The following is a 7,121-nucleotide window of genomic DNA, read 5'->3' on the forward strand; positions in this document are numbered from 1 at the left end:
TTGGACAGTGTTTCCCTGTTGAGCTGCAGTGGAAGTAAAGTAACAAAACAAGGAACTTTGGTACTAAAAAGACTGTAATGTCAAAAGATATCTACTTGATTTGACTAATTTGGATGACTGAAGCTTCATATTAGCTTCAGATAAACTTTTAAATACATGTTTGCACAGAAGGATGCTTGTGGATTTTGGCCCCCAACTTCATCATGCACCTACAGTGTGTAAGTGCATGATGAAGTGATCATCTAATAGTCAGTATGAACAGGAGGAATGATTAGAGCAAGAAAAACCTGTTTCAATAGTCATTTGGGCTCCTGACTGTTGTTTTAAGTCAGACTTCAGAGACTGTGAGCCTCTCCTGTAATGCTAAATTCCATTTTTTTTTGTGTGTAAACATCGCTGAGCTCCTGAACTGCCACACATGCGCAGATTTAGCTGAAATGTGAGCCGGATGTGTACAAGAATAACAACAATTACGTAATTTGTGCCACAGTCAAAACATGGATGACATGGCTGTGCTAGCATTCGGTTACGATAAGTTCCTTCCAGTTTGGCTTGAATAGAAGCATCTCCATAAACAAATTTGAAACTTCCTCATCTCTCCATTGTTGCTCTTCTCCATGTTTATTTTTACCACGCTGTGAGGTGCCGACACTGAATATAGAAAAAGTACAGGTGTTAATAACATTAATGATAGCTCTATTCTATACAAGTGTCCCAGTAAGCCATGGCAGTGTGACAGTGAGCCGGCATGCACAATACCCAGACCCTGAAACCAAAGCAGCTAAATGAAATTCAGTCATCAGTAATTTCATTATTTACACCTGTTCTTTTCCTGCCGTGACAGGTAAAATGTGAAATAGCGCAATAATGTAAAGGAACAGCATTTATAAAGCCTGTAAGGATTCTGCTGAGAGGAAATGAACATGTTGAATTTTAAGCAATCACTGAACCACCCTGCTGGTCCTACAGTATAGTTCCACATTACTCCTTGTCTCCTCTTCTACCAACAACGACATCCCAAGTGTAAATGAGTCCCTGATTAGACAACTAGGGTGAAAACCAGCAGGACATCTGTGGCTTGACGTTTGAAGATTATTCTGTAACCTGTAAGAGATTCTGTAAGAGAGAGATGGAAAATGTAAAAGCATGTGTAAGGATGGTAAAAGGGACAGAATGATGTATAGAGATAAAGTGTTTTCAATTGAATTGATTCTCAACCAGTGCAGCTGAGACCACTCGCACACATACACACTGGCACACACAAACACACACAAAGGCTTGTACACATCATACTCTGCAGCTGCACATTAAACCTAAATGCTTGTAAAAACCAAAAACAATCAAATCTCCTCCTGGGTGAGAGGGCAGGTGTTCAGCTGCCAGCTAATTTGGATGTGTGTACACAAGTCTGTGTGTTTGTGTGTTTGTGTGTGCGTGTGTGTGTAATAAAGTGGGAGGTTGCGTGGGAAAAACACTTCAGCCGTCAGCCACCCTTCCCACGCACAGTGATCTTTCAGGGTCAGGTCATCCACTGAACATGGGCTCTGATTGGTTCCTGTGACCTGGCTGTGAGGTGGCAATCTGCCACACACATGCACACAAACACACACACACACACACTCACACTCACACACACACACACACACACACACACACACACACACACACACACACACACACACACACACACACACACACACAAACTTGGTTTTGTCATTTATGAGAACGTTTATGGAGATATTAATCCCCTGGAGGCTGGTGGTCGCTTTCGTCACTTTCTGCAATGTGAGGGATGTTGTTGTCTGAAAATTATGATTAATACAGATGCCCGCAACACACACACGCGCGCGCACATGCACACACACACACATACACGCACACACACACATACACGCACACCCCACATTTCTGGGGTAGTAGTTCTATTCTACTAAGATGGATAGAGGATTGGCCAGCCTGTGGGGGGCAGTGTGGCTCTGTGGTCCAATGGGACAAATGAAGATATACTAACCTTGTAACTTTCACCCTTTTTCTTTCACTTTTCACACACTGTCTCTTGCTGTGCCTCATATATATGCACATCTCTAGACGAGGGCCCGTGTGTCACTCTCATCTTCTCATTCCCTTTGTTGTCGCTGCTTTCAAGGTGTTCTTATCTCCAAGTACAGCAAAAGAGGATAAATCCTAAATATAATTCATTGTGCATTCAAGGGCTTTTGATCAAAAATCAAAATGATAAAGGTTGTGTTCTTGTGCATAGATGAGTCGTACTTCAACGACAGAATAAATCACATGTGAAGTGAATAAGAACAGTGCAATATGAAAGAAGAAAATACATCTCCTGAACAATCTGCTGTTGTTTCCATGCTCTCTCTCTACATCTGATGTATTGGCAGCTTGGATGGAACAGAAAATTGTTGCCTCTCCTTGTTGAACTGTATTGTTCACTTTGTTGGGTCTTCAACATGCTCTCAATGGCTGATTTTGTCTGGCAACTGCAGTGAAAGCAGCATGTGTGTGTGTGTGTGTGTGTGTGTGTTTCAGCAGAGAGGGTAGACACGTCGAGGGCAGAAATAGGAGATGTGGGGGGTGACATGGTGCTGTGATGTGCATCTGTGACAGATGTGCATGTAGGAAGCATGTCAGGGGTGTACATGCACCAGTGACCAGCTCAGCCAGGTGCATGCATGCCCGTGTGTGTGGGTGTGTGTGTGTGTGTGTGTGTGGCAATGTAACCCTCAAGTCATGCCTTCATGCATGACAGTAAAGAAAGAGCATTTATTTCTCTCTCTCTCTCTGTCTTTCTCTCTCTCTCTCTCTCACACACACACACACACACACACTCACACATATATCTGGTTAAAGTAATAGTTCAACATTTTAGGAAATACAGTGTCAGGTGGAGAGCTGAGAGATGAGAAGATCAATACCACTCTCATGTCTGTACAGTATATGAAGCCACTGCGTGCAGTGTTTAACAATCTGATTAGATACTGTATTTTGTCTGATATGATGCAGTGAAATCTCAGCCAAAGATAACCTTTTATTACAAAGGTTATCAGTTGTTAAACCTTAATCAGTTGTATTTGCCATAGCAATGATACATTAATTTACCATCATACCTGCTTGTTGCTTCTCTAAATCACTGGTTACCAACCCTGGGGGTAGGGGTGTCCTCCAGGGGTCACAAGAAAAATCTGAAGGGTTGAGAGATGAGAAAGAGGAAACAAGACTAAGAATCTAGATCCAGCTAACTGCTATAGGTGGTGCTTTATGATACATGCTAACATAAGCATGCTAATATATTCACAATGACAATGTTATATTTACCAGTTTCACCATCTTACTCTGGTCTGTAAGTATTTACTACATGTACAAAATACAGCAGAGGTTGATGGGAATGTCATCAGATATTTGGTCATAAACCAAAGCATTGGTTCCTCTACTGGAATTCAAATCACTGCTGCATAATCTGTCCGTCTTCTCAACTGGTTGCTGATGTTTTTAGGGATGTTTTAGAACCTAAATGTGTTGGTCTCATTGAGTCGTGGTTTCAGATGTTTCTAATGTACTCGTTGTTGCCTATCTTGGCCAGGACACTCTTGAAAAAAGATTTTAAAAAAACAAAAACAACAGGAACATTAAAATTTTGTCTTGAGGATTGTGCTGCTGTAGATCAGAAGTCAGAGGATCACCAAAATCATTAGAACTGATCCTTGAAGATCTCAAGTTTCACAACAGTCCATTCAATAGTTGCCATGATATTTCCCTCCCCATAAACATCAACCTCATGGTGGCGCTGGAGGAAAAGTCAGGGAATCACCAAAGTCAGCAGGATTCATCCTCTGGGGACCATGAAGGTCTACTGTATACAACATTTCACGGCTATACTCCCAATAGTTGTTGAGATGTTTCAGTCTGGACCAAACTAACTGACATTGCCATATACTGTACTTCTGCCATATAATGTATTTTTTCAGACTTTTCTCTTCTCTTGTCTTTTTCTTGATTGGAATTTCTCACAACTTTGTGACAAGGGTTTGCATCTAGACACTTAAATTTTCTGTCACAACATAAAAAATTTGTAATCAGTGTTCTACAGTGTAATATACATCGATAGCTCATATTTAACAGCATTTCATCTCTCCTTTTCACTTTTTCTCATTTTTTTCCACTGAAAAATATGAAAACCACTTGTGATAATGTGATACCTCGTGTATCTCTTAATCAAGACGTCTTTGTCATGAGGCTTCACAGTAATTACAATTACAATTTCATTTAGAAGATGCTTTTATCCAAAGCAACATACATCTGAGAGTTAATACAACACAAGCAAGGAGAGAATAATGTGAGTAAATGCCATAAAGCTAAGTTTGAGTCTGATAAGATGTAGGTGCCTACAGGAGAAGCAGAATTGTTTTGTTTTTCTTTCAGTCCATCAGGTGCGGAGGTGTTCGCGAAAGAGCTGGTTCTGTGGATCTAATGGATTTTGGTAACTCGTTCCACCAAGAGTCTGTCTAGTGACTTAGTGACTTAAGGCCCAGTTGTGGTGGTACCAGGCACCTTTAACTAACTTATCTAACTGTAAGAAAATATCACTTATGTTTTTACTGGAGTGTGCGCACACACACATGCACAGTCTGTATCTTTGTTTTTTCCATTTAGCTATTAAGATTATCTTCTGTTTGAAGTAAGGAAAAGCTTTTGTGTTTCACTGTCTTTGTGTGTGTGTGTGTGTGTGTGTGTGTGTGTGTGTTCAGTTTCTTGTATGTGTGAAATGAACTTCTTGCCTCCAGGGAGAAGTAGCCTGCTGACAGAGATTAGTTTACATCATCCCCTTTTTCAATCTTCTCTCTGTTTCTGTAACATTGTACTCTGTTGTAACATGCACACAGATGCACACACACATGCACACAGAAACACACACACTAACACACACACCCAGACACTGATAAATACACAGAGTAGAGACAGGGTGAGACAGATAGAGCTGGATTTAGTATACATTTTTCCATTCATATTTTTGTGTCATCTCATGCTCTTGTTAGAGCGTAAAAAGATGAAATCCTCCAGTTAAGGATTTTGGGTCTCTGAAGGAGAAAATCTGCCGGAGGAGTAAATCACGACTGGAAGGATAGAGCGAGAGAGAGATAAGTGAGAGCGAGATGAGTGAAAGAGAAGAAAGGTTGTTAGGGAGACAGAGAGATTGCAAATGAGACAAACAAGAGAAATCCTGCTACCTTTCTTTAATTATACCTTTGTGTCAATGCAGATACACAATAACGCATGTGTGTGTCAGTGTGCAGGCTGCTATTTGTGGAACATTTTTGATTTGGATACAATTTAGAGATGGTTAATTTCAAATGTGAATGTCACTGTGTGTGCATGTGTGGGCAGTGCAAATAACAACACTAAGTCCTGTTTTAACCTCACAGTCTGAGTGTGTGTGTTCTGTATGTGTGCATATGTCACGTGAGCAACCTGTTTTTTCACCCTTGCTGGAGGCACCATGTCATACCTTGTGTATGGATTACTGCTGAAACATTAACAAGTTTGGCTAAAAGAAAAAAAAAAAAAAAACACAGAGCACATGGAGTCCCCCTCTGATTTGTAGAGCAGCTGTCAAGAGTCATTGATCTCTGATTAGCTGATTCATCACCGAATACCAATCCACTGCCTCACGGCTCTTAGCTACAAAACCGCAGAGCTGCATTGCAAGGGCATTTTTATACCAAGTCCAACAGTTTCACACAAAAAACCATGAATACATGTTATTTTAAAAAAAATAAAAACACCCATTTGTATGAAATTTTGCACACAGAGTTGGTGCTTGAATTGGAACCAACCCTTGTTGGTGTCGCCCTTATAGCCAAGACTGTACACACCCAACCTGTAATTTAGAAGATGTCAGAAAATAGTGAAAAATGTCATGTCAGATATTCTGTTTTCTATCATAGAAGACTAAAGAAAACAGAAAATATTCACATTGGAGAACTGTTTAAACTGTCCTAAACTTTTGTGCGGTGGAGGTCAAAATACAAACAAGAGCTAAATTATATAATTTTTGAAATTCATCCAAAATTTTTTGTCTAGATGTGAGATTGTTCAGAAGTGAGGACACCTTGTATCCTCTGCAGAGATACTCTTTAATGATCAGAGTGACAAGATAATCAATCGCAAAGTCCACTACACCACGAACACACACACACACACACACAAACACGAACACACACACACATGCGCACACACAAACACACACAGACACACAGACCTTGATCATCCCCAGACTATCGCTGTCCCAAACCTGCTCCACTAAAAAGCCAGGACTTACCAGCTGGCGTCATAAGGTATGTCATAATGTCTTTGAACAAAAGTGGAATGAGCATATGTGTGTGTGTGTGTGTGTGTGTGTGTGTGTGTGTGTGTGTGTGTGTGTGTGTGTGTCTTTCACAGCAACAGGATGGTAATGGAACAGAGGTGACTTTATTCCATCTCTCCCTGCTGATCAAAGGCTCTTTCACTTCTCTTCCTCTTTTAATCCCCAATCCAGTTCTTCCTGCATGTCTGTTTTCTGTCCTGTCCTCCATGTTTTTTCCTTCTTGCTGTCATTCCACATCTCTTTCACCTAAAGCAACTGAATGTATACATATTTATTATCTCTCTACAGAACCACAAAAGAGCTGTTGTATGTGTCTTTGTGACTGCATCCTGACTGTGAAAATATATTTCTGAGAGTGACATTTACTGATAATTATGCCTTGAATCAAAAGTCAAACAACATTTTTCCCTTTGCCTTTATAGTGTAGCCTTCCCACACACTTGTCATGTGTTAGTATGCTGTGGCTTACTTTATAACACCAACTGGTAATATCCTTCCTTTGCATCTGAGGTGGATTGGTGAGGTGTCTGCTTTAATATCAAATCCAGAGTGTTTCTACAATCACAAAAAACTGACTGTGTGACTCTTGCTGGGGTGCTGAGAGGCCTGAGAGGTATAACGTGTGGTGGCTCAGGAATGATGCTGGTGATAGCAACATGCTGGCTATTTTGACATGGTGTTAGTTGGTTGAACCTGGTTAGCATGCAGCTAAACCTGCAATGGAGATCTGTGTTGAAAAAAA

The 7,121-nt window shown here is 40.7% G+C and overlaps 1 long non-coding RNA gene across 1 annotated transcript in view; it reads right to left on the reverse strand.

Annotated features, from left to right (window-relative positions):
• Positions 1 to 598: 598 nt before the first annotated feature.
• Positions 599 to 7,121, reverse strand: part of LOC121905448 — a 38,267-nt gene continuing 31,744 nt past the window's right edge. The window contains exons 3-5 of the long non-coding RNA XR_006098417.1: positions 3,123 to 3,197; positions 2,012 to 2,156; positions 599 to 1,116 (exon numbers count right to left, since the gene is read on the reverse strand). This is a non-coding gene — a long non-coding RNA (uncharacterized LOC121905448). The remainder of the gene's footprint in view (positions 1,117 to 2,011; positions 2,157 to 3,122; positions 3,198 to 7,121) is intronic.

This window comes from Thunnus maccoyii, chromosome 2, assembly GCF_910596095.1.
Source record: "Thunnus maccoyii chromosome 2, fThuMac1.1, whole genome shotgun sequence".
NCBI classification, from domain to species: Eukaryota; Metazoa; Chordata; class Actinopteri; order Scombriformes; family Scombridae; genus Thunnus; species Thunnus maccoyii.